The sequence below is a fragment of the Erpetoichthys calabaricus genome, chromosome 1 (assembly GCF_900747795.2).
Source record: "Erpetoichthys calabaricus chromosome 1, fErpCal1.3, whole genome shotgun sequence".
NCBI lineage: Eukaryota > Metazoa > Chordata > Cladistia > Polypteriformes > Polypteridae > Erpetoichthys > Erpetoichthys calabaricus.
Window position 1 is genome coordinate 355918710 of NC_041394.2, and position 21007 is coordinate 355939716.

The 21007-nt window shown below is 43.2% G+C and overlaps 1 pseudogene; it reads left to right on the plus strand.

Moving 5' to 3' along the window:
• Nucleotides 1-11151: 11151 nt before the first annotated feature.
• Nucleotides 11152-19096, plus strand: LOC114644367 (uncharacterized; annotated as a pseudogene).
• The last annotated feature ends 1911 nt before the right edge of the window (nt 19097-21007 follow it).

The following is a 21007-nucleotide window of genomic DNA, read 5'->3' on the forward strand; positions in this document are numbered from 1 at the left end:
GATGACTGGCTGACCTGCCCTCTCTTCTTCTTCTCGCATATGGCGCAAGTACGTGCAGTGTGGCTCAATCCACATCTTCCACTCCACTGACCAGCATGTCCGTGTGGCCCTGTTGATGGTCTCTGTCTCTGATCACTGGGGGTCACAAATCTGCCTGACGGATTTAAAGATCTGAATGGCTCGAATCAGCGCTGCTCTCAGGGGGCTTCAATTTCACCCTCTACCTGTCTCTGTCTCTCACAGTGTCAAATATCCACATGTGTTACCAAAGCCAAAACAGTCCTAGTGCTAACAGTAAATAAATAAATAAAAAGACAACCATAAATGCTGTGGAGAACAATCCTATATCAATACATAAATATCTACCTATTTAGTAAATCTACGCGGGTTTGTTGGGCAGCTGGAGCCAATTTCCAATTTCAAAGTAATCGAGCACAGAGTAGGAACAACACTTGGACACACACACACACACGCACAAGCCACTTTAACAACGCCAATTCAACAATCCTGAATATCTTTAGAGTGTGCAAGAAAACTGATTCATCCATTCATATGTGATCCAAAACATGTTTAGAGAGAGAGACAGAAAGAGACATAGTGTGACCACAAGGGGGCGCCGCTAAGCCCCAAATCCCGAGCACAATCAGACCTGACAAGTTCCAAGTTCAGATATCAATTCTTTTATTAATATCACACCACCTTTTCTGCACAGCCAGAAAACACAAATACATGTAATGCTCAGCTCTGTTTCCTCTCCTTCTGCTCCTCCATGTGAGTGTCGTCTGACTCGGACTCCCTGACTGAGGTGAGGAGGCTTCTTTTATGTCGGGCTCAGGAGTACTTCCAGTGTCATAGCATTGTAAGGTGGAAGCACTTCTGGGTCATGGGGCAGCTCTCCAAAAAATGGAGGTCATCTGTCAGCAGCACCCTCTGGTGACATCCAGGGACCTCAACAGGGCTGATTTTCAAGACTTCAGCTCTCATGCAACCCTACTCGTGTCCAGTCTGGGACCTTGACAGAGAAGCACTGCCGCCTATCGTTCTGGAGGATAAATTGTCTTTGGTAGATGAACTCCTCCACTGCATCCCTTAGTCTTGGCCCCAGACTGGGATTAGAATTAGACTTCATTCTGATAGATAGATAGATAGATAGATAGATAGATAGATAGATAGATAGATACTTTATTAATCCCAAGGGGAAATTCACAATATACCTGGAGGATATATATATAACTGGAGGATATACCTCCATCAATGCTGTCCCTTTGTTATGGTCTCCTTGCCAGGTAAGATTTTTGTTCTTCATTACAGTAAAGATGCCTGTTCCTCCATTTTGGTTTCTACAAAATATAAATAGAGTGATAGATGTGATAGGCACTATATAATAGATAGATCTTTATTTGTCCCCAGGTATAACGTTTCTCACCAAGTGTTGCTGCAGAGAGCTGTGGACACTTTCTCAGGTAAAACGCACCTCTTTTTCTCGGTGCCCTGTAACTAAAAGCTCGACCTCCCTCTGTTATTTTATTAATCCTTAGAATCTTTAGTAGGCCGTCATCCTCAGATCTCAATGCACACTCTGAATTGTAAAATATTCCTGTTCGACACACGCCTCATAACCTTGGTTTTTAAATGTGCCATCATTAGTGCCAGCTCCTGTGCAGTCTGTGCCATCTCCACTGTAGCCACAGTTCCAGCCACAGTTTATGCCACCATCACAGTCTTCATTGCCCAGTGTAATTCCACATCATCATTACCAAAGGCAGCCTCCTCCACACATCTCTATCCTCACTGATTCTTGTGAGTTTGGATTAATGGAAATGGCCATTTCTTCTTCATATGGAATATCATAACCAAAGCTTAAGAAGGGTTTGGACAATGTCCTCGGCACTCACCGTCACTTAACAGAGGACTATAATTGCCAAGTACTGCTGGATCATTTAGAGCTGCCCGCTGATTACCAGGTAGCTAAAGGGTACCTGAATATCCCAATCCCATACACCAGTGCTAGGCAGGCTTTGGAGCAGACGTATGGTCAACCAAGACAGTTTGTTCAATGTCACTTGAATTTAATTTTGAATATGTCAGCTCTACAGACAGATGATGCTCTAGGATTAAAAACTTTGCTGCTGCTGTAAACATTTTAGTGGTCCCTCTAGATCTGAACTGCACTGTGGGTCTCATGTAGATACATTGCTGAATAAACTGCCAGTTAACTATGGAGGCGCATTTGGAGATTACAGCCTCAACAAGCTCATTATTAGAACATCCACACTACCAGATCTAGATGAGCGGCTTGACCAGTAAACTCAGATATCCGGGTGTACATCACAGGCCATCAAGGGAGGACCCTACCCATGAGAGCAGAAGCCTTCCAAGTTTACAAAGGCCAAGACATGTACAGGTCTCACAGGACATGAGCAGCATACAACTTCTACTTCAAAATCTGGCGCTTCATCCACAGACACCAAAGCTTCAAGCACAGCTAAGAAGCAGGACCCCTCATACTGCCCATTCTACAATAATCATGAACACCATCTCAGTGCCACCTCAGACACACATGTTAGATGATGGAGCTGAAAGGACACAAATATTTTCAGGTAGCTGCCAAGAATCTTGGGCTGGAAGGAACTGAGGCGATCCTGTCACTGAGAACAGTAAGACATGATATTGTCCACCTGTCTCATCTGAGATATCTGAACAAGCAAACCCTACAGTGAGATATTCTATCTAACGGGCTTTCACTGGCCATGAACTGAACCCGGCTGAGCCATCTTGTCCTGCTGAAGCATTGAAGAGGACGTTTAAACACTTAAGAGACGAGCCGACCGGGGGATTCAGTCGAGTTCAAGATCACCTAGAAGTGATCACCGCTGCTGCTCCTCTGCTACTCCATACTTGTTTGAGCTTTCTGTTCAGCATTTGATTCCACGCCCGCTAATTGGGTGTCACTGAAGTTTTCTGTCACCTTTGGTCATTTATACGTTTAGTGCACTTTAAGTTTATAACCCACACTTTAACGTTTAACAACAACAACAACAACAACATTTATTTATATAGCACATTTTCATACAAAAAGTAGCTCAAAGTGCTTTACATAATGAAGAAAAGAAGAATAAAAGACAAATAAGAAATTAAAATAAGACAACCTTAGTTAACATAAGAAGGAGTAAGGTCCGATGGCCAGGGTGGACAGAAAAAACAAAAAAAAACTCCAGAAGGCTGGAGAAAAAAATAAAATCTGTAGGGGTTCCAGGCCACGAGACCGCCCAGTCCCCTTTGGGCATTCTACCTAACATAAATGAAATAGTCCTCTTTGTAGTTAGGGTTCTCACGGAGTCACTTGATGCTGATGGTTATACAGACTTCTGGCTTTTAACCCATCCATCATTGTTGGAACATCATGGTGCTTTGGGTAGATGGTGGTGGCACAAGCCACCACCAATAGGACACCGGAAAAGGAAACAGAAGAGAGAGTAGGGGTTAGTACAGATTTTGAATGAATAGTTATTATAATGAATTGGATATACAGAGTGTCAGGATTAAGAACATGTTCTCGTAAATGTAAATGCGCCATGATAACCCCGGTTCAGTTTAGGAATGAGCAGGTTATTAATATTAATCACTGATAACACTGAAGGGCAACACGCAGCACTTTATTTGCTTTCGCTGCGCTGTTGCCTCACAGTTAGGAGGCCCGTGTCTGCGTGGGTTTCCTCCCACAGTCCAAAGACATGCAGGTTAGGTGTGTGTAAATAATAATAATAATTCTTTGCATTTATATAGCGCTTTTCTCACTACTCATAGAGCTCAGCAATTGCAGGTTAAGGGCCCAACAGAGCAGAGTCCCTATTGGCATTTACGGGATTCGAACCAGGCCCGGCCTTAGGCATAGGCGAAGTAGGCGACCGCCTAGGGCCCCGGCGTCTGGAGGGCCCCGGATTGACGGCGGCCAGGCCCCCGGCCCGCCCCTCCCCTCGCAATGCATTCCAAAAGTTTCAAATATCCCAAAAAATAAAAAAGGACAAAAAAAACTAAAAAAAGAAAAAATACAAAAAAACAAAGCTGGGCTTAGCTACATACCGCCAAGTGGTGCCCAGTGGAAACAGTTCAAACTGGCTAAATTGTAGCAGCTAACTACTCCAAGCGAAAAAGGGACGCAGGGTGATGACCTCGTAACGTTACAAGAAAACGTCTCCTTGGTCTAATTTTCACGCATTTCGCAGAGCTTCCAGGGGGGCTCTGCCCCCCTCAGGGGGCCCCTGGACCCCCCTTTCACCTAGGGCCCCATAATACCTAAGACCGGGCCTGTTCGAACTGGCAACCTTCAGATTGCCAGTGCAGATCCCTCACCTCAGAGCCACCACTCCGCCTTGTGTGCGCCCTGCCCGGGGTTTGTTTCTGCATTGCGCCCTGTGTTAGCTGGGATTGGCTCCAGCAGACCCCTGTCACTCTGTAGTTAGGATATAGCGGGTTGGATAATGGATGGATGGATACATTTCCCTTTTAGTAGACGAACCCCGTCCTGAGCCACATGCAGTGCCTGCATTTGGAAATTGGAGTAACAGTGTCATCTAGTGGTCATTTAAACAAACAGCAGTTTAGGTTTTGAAGAACAGAAAATGTGGTTGTAATTCGTCTGCTTGGGTAATCTATAACGGATCAGTGTTGCCATTTTGATCGTTTATGTTTGTATGCGCAGCTCATTGTTAATTGTGTACTTAATGTAGTTCTTTCTTTCTTTCTTTGTTTCTGTTTAGATACCACTAACACACATAACAACACACACACACACTTATCTATTATCTTCGCTGCACAGTCCGTATTGGTGTTCAAACTACTCTCTGGTGGTGTGGCTGCTGGTCTTTTTATCTGAAGAGTTAGGCCAGCTGGGGTTCGATCAGCCCAGTAACGTCTAGTGTATGAATATACTGAAGCATGTTTAGCATACTGCGGTGGGTTGGCACCCTGCCCGGGATTGTTTCCTGCCTTGTGCCCTGTGTTGGCTGGGATTGGCTACAGCAGAGACCCCCGTGACCCTGTGTTCGGATACAGCGGGTTGGAAAATGGATGGATGGATGTATGTTTAGCATACAGCCGATGATGTGTTCATCTAATATACAGTGGTGTGAAAAACTATTTGCCCCCTTCCTGATTTCTTATTCTTTTGCATGTTTGTCACACAAAATGTTTCTGATCATCAAACACATTTAACCATTAGTCAAATATAACACAAGTAAACACAAAATGCAGTTTGTAAATGGTGGTTTTTATTATTTAGGGAGAAAAAAAAATCCAAACCTACATGGCCCTGTGTGAAAAAGTAATTGCCCCCTGAACCTAATAACTGGTTGGGCCACCCTTAGCAGCAATAACTGCAATCAAGCGTTTGCGATAACTTGCAATGAGTCTTTTACAGCGCTCTGGAGGAATTTTGGCCCACTCATCTTTGCAAAATTGTTGTAATTCAGCTTTATTTGAGGGTTTTCTAGCATGAACCGCCTTTTTAAGGTCATGCCATAGCATCTCAATTGGATTCAGGTCAGGACTTTGACTAGGCCACTCCAAAGTCTTCATTTTGTTTTTCTTCAGCCATTCAGAGGTGGATTTGCTGGTGTGTTTTGGGTCATTGTCCTGTTGCAGCACCCAAGATCGCTTCAGCTTGAGTTGACGAACAGATGGCCGGACATTCTCCTTCAGGATTTTTTGGTAGACAGTAGAATTCATGGTTCCATCTATCACAGCAAGCCTTCCAGGTCCTGAAGCAGCAAAACAACCCCAGACCATCACACTACCACCACCATATTTTACTGTTGGTATGATGTTCTTTTTCTGAAATGCTGTGTTCCTTTTACGCCAGATGTAACAGGACATTTGCATTCCAAAAAGTTCAACTTTTGTCTCATCAGTCCACAAGGTATTTTCCCAAAAGTCTTGGCAATCATTGAGATGTTTCTTAGCAAAATTGAGACGAGCCCTAATGTTCTTTTTGCTTAACAGTGGTTTGCGTCTTGGAAATCTGCCATGCAGGCCATTTTTGCCCAGTCTCTTTCTTATGGTGGAGTCATGAACACTGACCTTAATTGAGGCAAGTGAGGCCTGCAGTTCTTTAGACGTTGTCCTGGGGTCTTTTGTGACCTCTCGGATGAGTCGTCTCTGCGCTCTTGGGGTAATTTTGGTCGGCCGGCCACTCCTGGGAAGGTTCACCACTGTTCCATGTTTTTGCCATTTGTGGATAATGGCTCTCACTGTGGTTCACTGGAGTCCCAAAGCTTTAGAAATGGCTTTATAACCTTTACCAGACTGATAGATCTCAATTACTTCTGTTCTCATTTGTTCCTGAATTTCTTTGGATCTTGGCATGATGTCTAGCTTTTGAGGTGCTTTTGGTCTACTTCTCTGTGTCAGGCAGCTCCTATTTAAGTGATGTCTTGATTGAAACAGGTGTGGCAGTAATCAGGCCTGGGGGTGGCTACGGAAATTGAACTCAGGTGTGATACACCACAGTTAGGTTATTTTTTAACAAGGGGGCAATTACTTTTTCACACAGGGCCATGTAGGTTTGGATTTTTTTTCTCCCAAAATAATAAAAACCATCATTTAAAAACTGCATTTTGTGTTTACTTGTGTTATATTTGACTAATGGTTAAATGTGTTTGATGATCAGAAACATTTTGTGTGACAAACATGCAAAAGAATAAGAAATCAGGAAGGGGGCAAATAGTTTTTCACACCACTGTAAATAAGGTCATATATGGACATCCTGTATTAAGTTACACAGAGAGAGACCTGATACTCCAAGTCTGGAGTGACCTTCAGGGGCTGCATACTTGAATGAACTCATCCTACTTACCACTAGAGAGAAGTGTGTACATCGCAACAGGTACACACATCGTAAATGTAGGAAGGACGGTCCTTGCGTGTGTGTGAATTGTTAACATTTGAATCTGATGATTGCATATAGCGCTGAACTGACCTCTCTGTACTATTGTACTCCAGGACATGCAGAGGACAGAAAAGAAACAGCAACATGTGGGGACGGGCAAGATCAGGGGAAAAAAAAAAAAAAAAACACACGGTCACTAACTACAAAAGCAAGAAGGTGTGCGAATGAATATGAATAATGTTGCATCTGTGCCACAATGTTTTCCAAAATGTACTACACATTTCATAAAATGATTTCTTCAAAATATCATATATACCTATGTCTGTTTTTTTTTTGACAGCATAGACCATGAGGTGCATACTAGTTCAGCGTGAGCAGGAACATTCAATAAAACTGAATAAAAAAAAAAATCAAGTGACAGTGAGATATGAAGAAGGCCGATTCACCAGCGTTTGTGTGTCGGCTTTTATCCCTCCAGATCAGAGAATTTCCAGTTCCATTGTCTCAAAACACCACTCACATCTACGGTTATTCCCAGTTTCAAATAAAAACTAGCAGCATCAGATACCCATTTTTTGGGGGCGGTAGTATGTATCGTGATCGTGACTGAGAGGATAAAGGTAAAAAAAAAAAAACGGAAACTTTTACAAGTCCTATAAATGCACACCGTCTGTTACAGACGCAAACCACATGTATGTGTGTACTGTATAATATTAACAATAAGAGCAGCTCACTACTGAAAATGGAAAATACAGGAGGCAGTCCGCATCAAACCGGAGACTCTTGGTTTCAAGTCAGCAAATCTTACCGCTACGCCATGGAAGCTGTTGTCATATCCTTGAACCTTTTGTGAAAGTGTTTCTTTGATCTTTGGCCTTCAGGCTTTGTACATTATATAGTTTATGTCTACATTTTGTCATTTACTACTAAAATTTGACAAACGTTTCTATTTTAACAATGTGTTTACACAGATTATTGTACAAACGGAACACACATGAAATGCATGTGTTCCAAATAACGATCTATTATTTCCACTCTAAAACTCCAGCACTTCACTCCCAGATAATCAATCAAGGCCTGAGCCGGGAGAACTTTGTGAACATTCTGTAGCGGTGGGGGATGGAATAGCAGGCTGCTTGTCTTAATCAGCACATCTACAGGACAAAAGACACTGATGGAGAGGTGCGAAGGGATTTAAGGTGGGTCAAATCTACGAGTTTTTTCGTAGGCTCTGGTAATTATAGTGTTACAGCAGTCAGACAAAAAGAAATATAACTGAAAAACATAATAGACAAAAAAAAAAAAAGGTTACATTAAGGTTTTCCGCTACGGCCGTCACTACCCGCTGTGAAAACTTCATTTCTATCCTTGCAAATGCTTCCCCTCTTTAAAGGCAACTCAGCTTACACTCTTTAGTTTTTAGTGGCCCAACATCATAATTTTTAAATGCTTTAATTTTTTTTTTTTAAATATTAAAAAAAAATAGTTAAAAAAAGGGTCACAGTCAGGCATCGACCTTTGCACCCCTAAAGTATCAGGTCCATCTCCCATAGCAGTGAGCCACCAAAGCCAAACTGACCAATCAGATTGCTCAGAGGGACCACACACTCGCAGACAGACAGTATCTTTTTATTATCTTAGCTATTCGCTAAAGAAGCGACCTTGATGGATTTAATTATCTGTTCTCGTTTGGTAAATGTGTTCTGTTCCTGTGACTCAATCTGATGTTCCTCAGGTACCACACTCTGTGGTTTGCTGCCCTCCTCTTCATGTAGGAGTATCTCTGGGCACAAGACACTCTTGTTCAGGTCAGGCCCTGGTACCACAGCTTGTTTGTGGTCTTCTGCTTCATGCAGGGGGTGTCTGGACATCACACACTGTTATGTGTTTCACATCTGGTTCTGGTCTTATTGGAGACCATGAAGATGTTGATGATGTGCCATCCTCTGAATTACTGAGGAGCACAGCAGCCCACTCATCTTTCTGCAGTAAGACTCTGTCCTTCATGCCATAGGGGCAGCCACTCCAAGTGATCATCCTTGTGAAGTTCACCGCCCCTCTTCATAAAGTGGTGACATCAGAGGACTGAGGTTCACGTTGTCACACAGGAGCGCAGCATGTCTCCCAGCTTCTTACCTTATTGACGTGATGTCGTCTTCTGCTCTGTGTGACCTGTGAAGTGTCATTTCTTGCCTTCCTTTCTTTGCATGCTGGACTCCAGTTATCTCAGACTGCTCCATGTTAATGGAGTCACCATTCTGTAGCAAAATGTCAGTCCTTTTCATCTCTTTGAGCGTGTGTCTGAGGCAGGCAGGTCTTTCTTTCAAACCTGAGCTCCACCACATCACCACTGCAGTATCTTCATCAGCTCAGCCTGTCCTTTAAGTGCCAGGACCAGATGGAGTGCCGACTCTCCCAGGACCATTGCTTTAGTTGTGTCACCACCTCAAACGTCACCTGATGAGCCTCCCATGCTGAACTACCATTGTGCTGTGGAAGCTCAGTCTGCACCTCAACACTAATAGAGAGGACATCAAAACCTTCACTAGAAATTGGACAATTTATCTGTAATGGTGAGAGAATAACATAAACGAAAATGTGAAGGTTCACAGTGAAAGATACTTAAGAAAGTTTAAAAAATAAATTCAAACATAATAGGAATGATGGTGACAACTGGGAGACATTTTTATGTTTACAAATAAAACTTAAAGAAGCCAAAAGTTACCCTGAGAGCCACAATTGTTCTTTACAGCTCCTCACTTGAGTACGTGTGGCACAGTAAATGTGACGAGTTGATGTCCACCTCATTTATCGGCCGAGTGCCCTGCGATTCTAAACTGAGCAGCTGCAGGTTCAATTCAGGATGTTCATGGTGGGCACGGGCAGCAGGCGGGCACATCATTAGCTTAAATTTTAGATTGTCCTCACATTCCCTGTCACCTCGTCATCTGGACAAATGTGGCAGTGCCAATGGATTGGGGGGCTCAGTGTAAGAGCAGACAGTGATGGACTCAGACACACACACCCACACAAACACACATGTCCTTGTCTAAGCTAACACTGTGTCCGCCAGGTTTTAATGAATTAACTTGATGACTCCAAACTGTGGCATGTATGTTACACACAAAGACAAGTGTGGTGAACATCAGAACGACAACACGAGCTTCATACTCGTTTTTTTTTTTACTTCTACTCTTGGGACATTTTTCACTTTTATTTTATTTCTGGTGAGATATTTTTTAATTTTCATCTTGGTTTGCAAAAAAATACTGGTGGAACACTGAGATGGTAGAAAGTTCAAGAACATAAGTCAGGCTGAATTAGAACTGGTTAAAGGGCATAAGGCCTGAACATTATGGGGGAATTTGGCATCACAGCACTACATCCCATTAAATTAAGAGCTAGACAGGAGCTCAGTGTCTCTTATGACATCCATCCCACCCAGAGACCACACCGTGGAGCAGTTTGCACACTCACATACTATCAAGGAGGTAGACTTCCAAAACACTTAAAACTCTACTCCACAGCTGTAGCTCTGGTTAGCCATGGGCCGGCTGGCCCAAATACGCACACGTATCCCCTTCTTCTTCTCCACCAGCGGTGCTCCTATCGAGTCCACTCCTCGATTTCCAGATCATTCTGGTTCTGCTCAGATGGGCGTTTAAAGCTCCAGAGCAGATGTAGAAGGTCTGATTCCACCTGTAAGAAGTCACATCTCACACAGCAGCCCACAGCCCAGAATTCCTCAATTAAACACACTCTTCCTCAATTTCTGAGAAATGTAGTCCACCTCAACTCCAAAGTGGTCATGGCATATGGGTTTCTAACTGGAAAGTATCTAAAATGCACCGGAGCCAAGAACAATGAAGTCCAGCAGCCGTTTTCCTTTCTGATGTCACCATCTTGTTCCTTACTGGAGTAAATTTTCACTTATGTATCCACCATGTGCTCACAGTAATCTGTTATATAGTGCCTTTCATGTATGTGTTGGACCTTCTTAACACACATATCACATCATACTATTACATGTGTGTTATACACAAAGACAAGTGTGGTGAACATCAGCCTGACAACACCAGTCTCATTCTCCTTATTCTCTACTTCTACTCTTCACACATTTGTTTCATTTTTATTTTAGTTCTGGTCCACTAAATTACTATTTGAGCAAGTTTGGTTTTAGTTTCACTTGTTGAAAAGAACACTGGTGGAGATGGTGGAAGGTTCAAGAACAGAAGTCATGCCGAGCTCGGATTGGTCAAAAGAGCATGAGGCCTGACCATTACAAGGTAGACAGCCTGACACCACGATGTCCCGCTGGTCAAAGTGGTGCAGCAGGAAAGTACAAGACCAGCATAAATTCTGAGGTGTGCAGAAACTTAACATCTCCATCTCTCCATCTGGAGAACACACTCTGGGGCAGCCTACACATCCACAAAATGTCGAAAGTGGTCACAGGTAGCAAAAAAGATAGTTATGGTGAGACACGGAGAGCCCAAGAAGGTAAAATCCTGAACACCTTGTCCTGCAGTCAATTGCACGTCAGTCATGGGTTAGTTGATCTGCTTACACACACACACACACACACACACACACACACAGAGAGAGAGAGAGAGAGCACTCCCACCTTCTCAACTTTCAGCTCCCCCTCGATCTGGTCTGGTCGTCCTTTTAAGCTCAGGAGGATAGAAGCTGTGGTGCCCTCTAGTGGCCTGGCGTAGACCTTCTTCCTTAGTGAAGCACACAAATCCTCAATATAACACACTTGTCAGCATTTTGTGAGTATTTGGTACACTTTATTAATCCCCGAGGGGAATTTGTCTTTTGGTGTAACCTTTGGAGTAACGTGGCCTGTCCCAGCTTTTTTAAAAAATTACATTGTAAGGTTCCAAAGTCAGAGCACCCCGACATAACGAAAGTAAACCTCCGATAAATTTAGAGTGCACGTGCGGGAGAAGGAGCGTCTGCACATGACATGCACATTACCGACCGGCATAACGACATTAGACACGGAGCATGCGTGAAATCAAAACGCGACGTGGCGCGCACAGGTGAGAGAAAAGATCGGAAACAAGAAAGGCGCCTGGCATCACAACACGTGCCATCAGACAGAGAGGGCACAAAAAAGTTTCTCATTGCGAACCTTACGTGAACGAGCAGGAGATCCCACTTGGAGAAGTGCAACAAATGCGCACCTGTCCTGTAGTGTGCCCTCTACTCGACAGCTCAGCAGGACACCCAGATTTCCATGTGTCCCCGGTGAGGTTTTCTCTTCTCGCGACTGGCTGTGCTCACATATGCAGACTTTAAACAGCGGAGCGGCTCGAATCAGCGCTTCACTCCCACTCTCTGACTCACGCAGGCGCTCGGGACTGCTTCTCTGGATGGCCCCGCCCCTTCAGGTAGCGTCTCGCTCTCCGGCTCCACCCTTTCGGGCAGCGGGTGTCAATTCAATTCACTTCACAGTCTGCGCATGTTTAATAAGGCAGAAAGAGTCCTAATGGTAACAAGAATGACAGCATAATGAAAAGATAAAGAGAAGTACTGATAAGAACAATACTACAATAATGTAATAGTAAAGGATCTACATCAGGGGTTCTCAATGTCGGTCCTGGGGGTCAGGGCCGGATTTTCCTATAGGCGAACTAGGCTTCAGCCTAGGGCCTCAAGATCAAGAGGGGCCTACATTCAAATTGTTAGCAAAATTAAAATTACACTATTCTAAAAACAGTGAACACTAAAACACTGAACCGAAAATAAGGAGAAATTCTACGCATATGACTAATAAACAAACATAAAAATATATTGGTTAATCACAGTAATGATGTATTTTATTATCTCTCATGTAATTTACAAACTTAAAAATGGAAAGTGAAAGGGCCTCATAAGTGGAATAGCCTAGGGCCTCTTTTCATATAAATCCGGCCCTGCTGGGGGCCCACTGTGGCTTCAGGTTTTTGTTCCAACCAGATTCCTAATCAGTGACAACATCTGATAACACTGAGCTCAATTAATTAGCAGACATTTTTTTTTCTCTTCACTTATTCTTCATTAAGAAAGCACCGCAGCATGTTTTACATTTATAAGACATTTAGGAATATTTCTGCTTTTGCTATAGATTTAAATGCTTAACAACCTTTTGTTGATTTCATTCTATTTTGCCCTTTCTCTGTGCAGTTTGCTGCCTTCATTGTATCCTAATAATGACAACCAGCGGAGAGACAGCCAGGCAAACAACAAGGCTGCAACTACTTCAGCGTTAGACCCACTAATTAGAAAATAATTAATTAAACAATTGGAACACTCTGCAAAAAACAGAATGAAAATCAAGATGAAAATATTGTTAAAAAGAAAACAAAATACATTATTCCAATATAACTGCTTGGTACATTTTAATATACCAAACTTAGTTTTCTAATTTTACATTTTTCCCAAAACACAGAATTTGACAAATATCAGTTCACTTAATTAGCCCAGGAGTCCAATTAAAAATAGAAGCTGGTTGGAACAAAAACCTGCAGCCACAGTGGGCCACCAGGACCGACATTGAGAACCCCTGATCCACATACACAGTATCTATCTATCTATCTATCTATCTATCTATCTATCTATCTATCTATCTATCATGTCTGTACTGTCTATTATACAAAACTAGATTTAAAAAGGAGAGAAAAAAACGAACAAACATACAAACACATACATGGCCTCTCCATGCTGTTACAGAGGCTTCTCTTCACTGGCTTAGCACTTTAACCATCATGTCTTCTGTAATATTTGTCCCAGCCTGGCAAACAGGATAAAAATCACAAATGGTGACATTCAAATGTCTGTTTCATCCTACAATTTAATTGTATTTGACTCCAGAATAAATGTAATAAATAACCAACAAGGTGAGCACACAGCTGGGCCAATGGAGGATTTGTTTTCTTCATTTCTACTCGTTATGTGTATAACTACAGCTAACATCTCAAGAACTCTGATTGTATTGTGGTGAATTCAAAGACACCCTGTTTTATCCCCATATTGTCTCACTCCCTGTATCTGGGTGCTCTCTCTATGGTCTCAGTGTCCTCTCCCACCAGACTTGCCGGTTCTCTTCTGCTGTCCAGCACTGTGACACACTGGTGGAGTCTCCAGACCTAAAGGCCCCCCCCCCCCCCCCAAAGCTTAGGGATGATTTCTAAATCCTCCTTCTTACTTATGAAGCCTTAAAGGGCTGAGGCTCTGCTTACTTATCTGAACTTATCGTTACTTACAAACCTGAGCGTACATCGAGATCTCAGGATTACGGCCTACTTAAGATTCTAAGGATTAATAAAATAACAGAGGGAGGTTGAGCTTTTAGTTACAGGGCACCGAGAAAATGAGGTGTGTTTTACCTGAGAAAGTGTCCACAGCTCTCAGCAGCAGCACTCGGTGAGAAACGTTATACCTGAGGACAAATAAAGATCTATCTATCTATCTATCTATCTATCTAGAGATCCGGACAAGTCGTCGATCTTAATGCACAGCCATAACAGGAGGTCACATTTTTATTTAACCCATCACCCTGTAAAGGTCCACCTCAAAGATGGGGACTTTAATTTTCAAAGGGTCTGCAACTTTACAACTTTTTTTATGCCTTTGCAGTTATGCATTCCGTGCCCATTTTGAATATTAAAAATAATAAATCTTTTTTGAATGAGGTATTCATATGAATAATGCCAAACTTCTATTGAAGACTAATTATAGTCATTCTTGAGACAAATGACTGTCACCTCTAGGATCAGATGTAGACACATCAGGGACATTTCTGTCTTAAATAAAAAACAGAACAGATCACCGTTACCAATGTCTCCAAGAGGACCTGCTTTATTACAGTAGAACAAGCCTGAGGGAGCCATGTCGTGTGAACACCTCAGTTCATCAGGCCAATAATGGAGAGCATAGAAAAGCAACGATCTTAAATAACCTAAGCTTGTCTGCAGTTAAGAAATCCATCAGTTTACACCAATCAGCATACAGATAAATGGTAAATCTGTAACACATCTGTATCTTCCATTCATTTTCTGCCACATCTCCAGGGCCAGATATCTGAGCAAAGATGCCCTGACATCACTTTTCTGTGTCACCTCTGCCAATTCCTCTGGGGTATTAATCTCTCTAGCATGTCCGGTGTCTGCCCCAAAGTTTCCTTCCAGATGAACATGCCTGAAACACCACCCCAGGAAGACATTCAGGAGTCATCCTAATCAGATCCCCCAATCACCTCAACTGGAGCTCCTCCTGAATGTCTGTGCTCCTCACCCAATCTCACTTGTCCTCTTCCACTTGTACAGGAAACAAAGAGTAGGCAACTGCATAACTGATACCTCATACTGCTGAAGAACCACCCACAGGACACCACAAGGGACATGGTGGTGTATGTATTTTCCACACTCACAAAAATCATGTTGGGAATACTCCAATGAAGCCCCCAGAATGCTTATGAGGGTAACATGCTGGTCTACCCTTTCATGACAGGGATAATATCTGATTTATTTCTTGCAGATCCAAGGTTCAATCAACAGATAGACACTCTTTTCTGAAACCCTGGCATAGGTCTTCATAAGAGGCTGAGGAGTGTGATCCTTAAAGTTGGAGCACCCTCTGGCCCCCTTTCTTTAAGATGTACACCCACTGTTTCCACCCACCATGCAATATTGAAGAGTCATGTCGGCCAAGACAGCCTAGCAATATCCAGAGCCTTCAGGAACTCAGGGAAAATACCATCACTGCCAGGGCGACACCGTCAAGGAACTTGTTAACTACCTCAGCAATCTCAGTGCCAGTGATGGATGAGTCCTCCTTCAAGTCCCCAAACTCTGCTTATTCACAAATATGACAAGCCAGTAGGATTTAGGAAGTCCTCAAAGTGTTTCTTCCACCACATGACTATATCTGCATGTGAGGTCATCAGCATGCCATCCCCGCTATAAACAGCATTGGCATTGCTTATCCCTCCTGAGTCACTTGACAGTTTTCCATAATAGACTTAATATCAGCTGAAAGCGATTAGTCAAGGCCTCACCAAACTCCACACACACTTGGGTTTTTGCCCATTCAACTACCATCACCTCATTGCGCTTGACCTGTCAGCTGCCTCTGAAGTCCCATAAGCTAACCAAACTAAGAAAGCCTCCTTCTTCAGCTGACATCCACCACTATGTTCAGGGATGACCACTGTTGCCAGCACCATCAATATTACAGCTGCATCTCTGTGCCACCAGCTCAGGAATGGAGGCAAAGAACATAAACTATTAATGCTGAATCACCACGTCCATCTGGCATCTTCTTTTGCCATTTGATCCAACTCACAACCAGTTAGTGATCAGTTGACAGCCAAGCCACTCTCTTCACCCAAGTTTCCAAGACATACAGTCATAAATCTGATGACATAGGTAAGAAATCAATCGTAGATCTATGGCCTAGGACACTCTGATGCCAAGGGCACTTATGCACACCATTATGCTCAAACATCATGGTCGTTTTGGACAAACAGTCACTAGCACAGAAGTCCAATAGCAAAGCATCCCTTGGGTTCTGATCAGGTAGGCCATTCCTGCCAATTACACCCTTACAGGTTTCAACGTTATTTCCCATGTGAGTGCTGAAGTCTCACATTTGAGTCCGCAGTAGGACCACCTTCCAGCACTCCCTCCAACTAATCTATGAAGGTCGAACACTCAGACCCAATAGTCAGAGCATAAACATAGAGAAGAGTCACAGCCCCCATCTTGAAATTGCAAGAAAATTACCCTCTTGTCCAGCAGGCAAAAATGCAAAGTACAAGTGCCAAGCTGGGGGCTGTAAGTAAACCCACAGCTGCCCAATGCCTTTCACTCTGGACAACTCCAGAATGGAATAGAGTTCAGCCCTTCTCCAGGAGTTTGGGTTCAGAGCCCATGTGTGCATTGAGATGACAGTATCTCTGTACCTACTGCAGTAGCTCAGATTCCTTCCCCACCAGAGAGGTCATATTCCATGTCTCTAGAGTCAGTTTTGTAGCTGGGGATAAGTCCGCCAAGGCACCTGACTTTGGCTACCACACAAGCGTCAAAGCACTAGACAATTAGGACTCCTCCTGCAGTTGGGGGTCCACTGGGGGATTCTAACATGTTGTTCCTTCAGACTATGTCTGACTGCATCCCACTGGTAAAGGGCCAACCACTAGGAGTTTGCCTACAAGCTCTTCTACCCAACACCAAGATTTGAGCCCCACATTAAGCCTTCTAATCTCCTCAACGTTATCTGGACTGGTGGGTGGCACAGGTAGAACTTCATAGAAGACCTCCTATTTCACCCTAATCACACACACACACACACACACACACACACACACACACAGACCCTCTCCCTATTCGATTGAACTCATCTGTAAAGTGTAAGAATGCAGATGTTGTTATGACTTTTGATCTTTTTCTGTTCCTGTAGCCAAACTCTATCACATTGAGTGGACACTTGGCAGGTGAGGAGCAAAACACAAAAATTCTCTGTAAGGGAGTCCTACCAACATTACACTCCTCCACTCTGTCAGAGCTTTACAAAATGAGCAGCAGAAGTAAATAGGTGACAGCCCTGCAGGCTCTGGAACCCATCTTTGATCATGACAGTGAAATACAGGAGGATGTGTCTGGAGATGAAGACCAACTTGAGGTCAATTCTGAGTCTGACGATTCTGATTATGAACCCAATGAGGAAACTGCTATTCCTATTCCTCCAAGTAAGGCATTCACATCAAAAAATGGTGAAATACAGTGGTCTTCATCCCCAAATATACGTCAGGCAAGACTGTCTGCAGAAAACATAATAAAGACCGTGCCAGGGCCCACTAGGATGGCAGCGACTCGTGTGACAGACAGACATCAAGTCAGCTTTTGAGCTGGTCATGCCCAACTCAATACAGAAAATCATTCTCAAAATGACTAATCTAGAAGGATGGCATGTTGTGGGGAGAAGTGGAAGGGGCTGGAGGAAATGCATTTACAAGCATATTTGGGGGTCCTCATCCTGGCGGGGGTCTATAAGTCAAAGGATGCATCAACAGCCAGTCTGTGGGATGCAGAGACAGGCAGGCATATATTTCATGCCACATTGTCTCTGGAGACTTTTCATATTTTCTCCTGAGTAATCCGATTTGATAATCAAGAGACAAGCTAGCAGCTATTAGGACAGTGTGGGACAAGTGGCTAGAGCAACTTCCACTACTCTATAACCCTGGCCCTAATGTCACAGTGAATGAAAGGCTAGTGGCATTCAGAGAGTGCTGCCCATTTAGGCAATATATACCTTCCAAACCAGCTAAATATGGCATACAAATCAGGACAGCATGTGATACAAACACCAGCTATGCATTGAACATGCAGATTTACACTGAAAAGCCAGTTGGAGGAGGCCCTGAGAAGAATCAGGTCATGCTTGATGTGGCACAAGGTCTCAGGGGCCAGAACATAACCTGCAACAATTTTTTCACAAGCTACAACTTGGGTCAGGAGCTTCTAAATAGAAAGCTCACGATGGTCGTAACGGTCTGAAAGAACAGGGCTGAATTCCCTGCTGAGCTGCTGGTAAACAAGAACAGGGACCATGACTCTTCCATGTTTGTCTTCACAGACACCACAGCCCTATTGTCTTACTGCCCCAAAAAGGGGAAAAATGTTGTGCTCATGAGCACTTTCCACAAAAATGCTGAAATCAGCACATGAAAGAACCAGAAACCAACTGTGATCCCAGACTACAATACCACCAAAGGGGGGGGTGGACAACTTGGACAAATTCATGGGGTCCGACAGCACCAAGCAAATGACTGTGCGCTGGCCGCTGGTCATCTTTAACAACATGATTGATGCATCAGCCTACAACATATTTGCCATTTGGACTGAGATCTTTCCTGAGTGGAACATGTCAAAGCCGTACAAGGGGGCATCTCCTCTTGAGGAGCTGGGGAAGTCGCTTGTGGTACTGCATGTACAATGGAGACAGCACAGGACAAGAACCCCAGCTGCTGCAGCTACAGTGAGGGAGATCCAGGAGAGGACTTCACCAAGTACACCAGTGAGTGAGGTGTGTGTATCTGAATATGTTGTGTGTGCCTTGGGATCAACAAAAACAAAAAGTAATCATCGTCTTCTTCTTTCTAGGTTGCTGCTGGGGATAAAGGAAGAGGAAGAGGTGCTAGGTCTGCAAGCCATCTGATGATGTGAAGATGAACAGGACCTGTGTGAAATGGGCAAAACTCATCTGCACGAAGCCCACTGTGATGACATGTCCCTCATGTGCTGTGGAGATGCACACACACACACACACACACTCCTTGGTCATTTCCACCTTTTCATTTTTGAGTATTTCTGGTTCTAAACATTGCATAGTGTTTACTATCACAACGTGATGACATGTCACTTGTGTACTGTGGAGACTCACAGACGCACATACACACACATACCGTGTTCATATTGCTGATCTCTTATTTTGTTCATTTCTGGTTCAAAAACTGAGCTTAAATAAAGTTGATTTTCAATACAAATCCTCCTGACTCATTTGTCTCAATTTTAAGTCAGTGGATCAATTTGACCCTGAACAGAAGAGGGGGGTATTTTTCGTACGTCGTTTAAACCAGGGGTAGGCAACGTCGGTCCTGGAGTGCCACAGTATGTGCAGGTTTTTGTTCCAACCCAGTTCCTTAACGAGAACTCAATTATTGCTGATGAAGCACATATTGCTTAAGTGACATTTTAATGCTTCATTTTAGTGGTCTCGCTTGTTAAGCAATTAAGGTTGGAGAACCTTATTTCAATCTTAAACTGCTGCATTCAGTGTTTTAATTGCTCCTTATTAGCAATAAGATGTAAAAGACAAAGCAGCCAGCAGTTCTCCAGCTAGCTTTTTTCCAATTACATCTGTGTGTGTTCATCATGCACGGTTTGATTTAATAAAACACTTAATAGAAAAATGTGACAGACTGAAAATGATCTGTTTTAGGCTTCATATCATTTGGATGATATCCTTGGAAAGGAAAAAAATCTACAATATAAAAGCCTTACATTGCACAGACTAACAAGCCATAAAATTAAATAAGGTCTGAGATTGGCAATGATTGGTTTCTAATTAAGCAATTGGGTTGGAATGAAAACCTGTAGCCACTGCGGCTCACCAGGACCGACATTGCCTACCCCTGTTTTACATCTTATTGCTAATAAGGAGCAATTAAAACACTGAATGCAGCAGTTTAAGATTGAAATAAGCAATTAAGGTTGGAGAACCTTAACAAGCGAAACCACTAAAATGAAGCATTAAAATGTCACTTAAGCAATATGTGCTTCATCAGCAATAATTGAGTTCTCGTTAAGGAACTGGGTTGGAACAAAAACCTGCACATACTGTGGCACTCCAGGACCGATATTGCCTACCCCTGGCTTAAACCATCCGAGATCAGATGCCTCATCTTGAATGAGTTAATGCCAGTGAAACTCATCCAGATAAGTCGGTTTTTCAAACGCAGCCGTGTAGTAGATTAGTCGAGCTGGATCTAATCATACGAGATGAATGCGCGTGCCCGCGCGGAGTGAAAAGCCCGTATATATTGAGTCTAGAAAACATGATCAGCAAGTCTTTGATAGGCTGTAACAAAATGACGAAAGAACGGGCGCATTTTTTTTTTCACACACGCGGCGCAAGACCTTTTATGCGAAGGACACGAAGAATTTCAAGATTTAATATGCACAAGGGGTAACACTGCAAAAGCAGCCCAGACCAGAAAAGACGGCTGGCAAAAAGTGGCCGGAAAAAATTAAACGCTAAGTAGTGTACATTGTACTTACTGAATGCAGCGTTTCATTTCCCATGTGTCAGATTAATTATTATTTAATGTCATAATTCCAGATCAAACGTGAGCACAAGGAGAACATGGGAACAGGTTAAAGTGAAGTACAAGAATATACTTCAAACTGGTAAATATTGGTATATAACTATTTAAAGAATTGTTGACATAAAGAATCATATATAATATAAAAAACATTAATTTTAAAGCTAATAAGGAGGCAGACAATCAAAAAACAGGTGGAGGTCCACGCGGTCCAGACCTAACCCCTGCAGAAGAGTTGGCTCTCC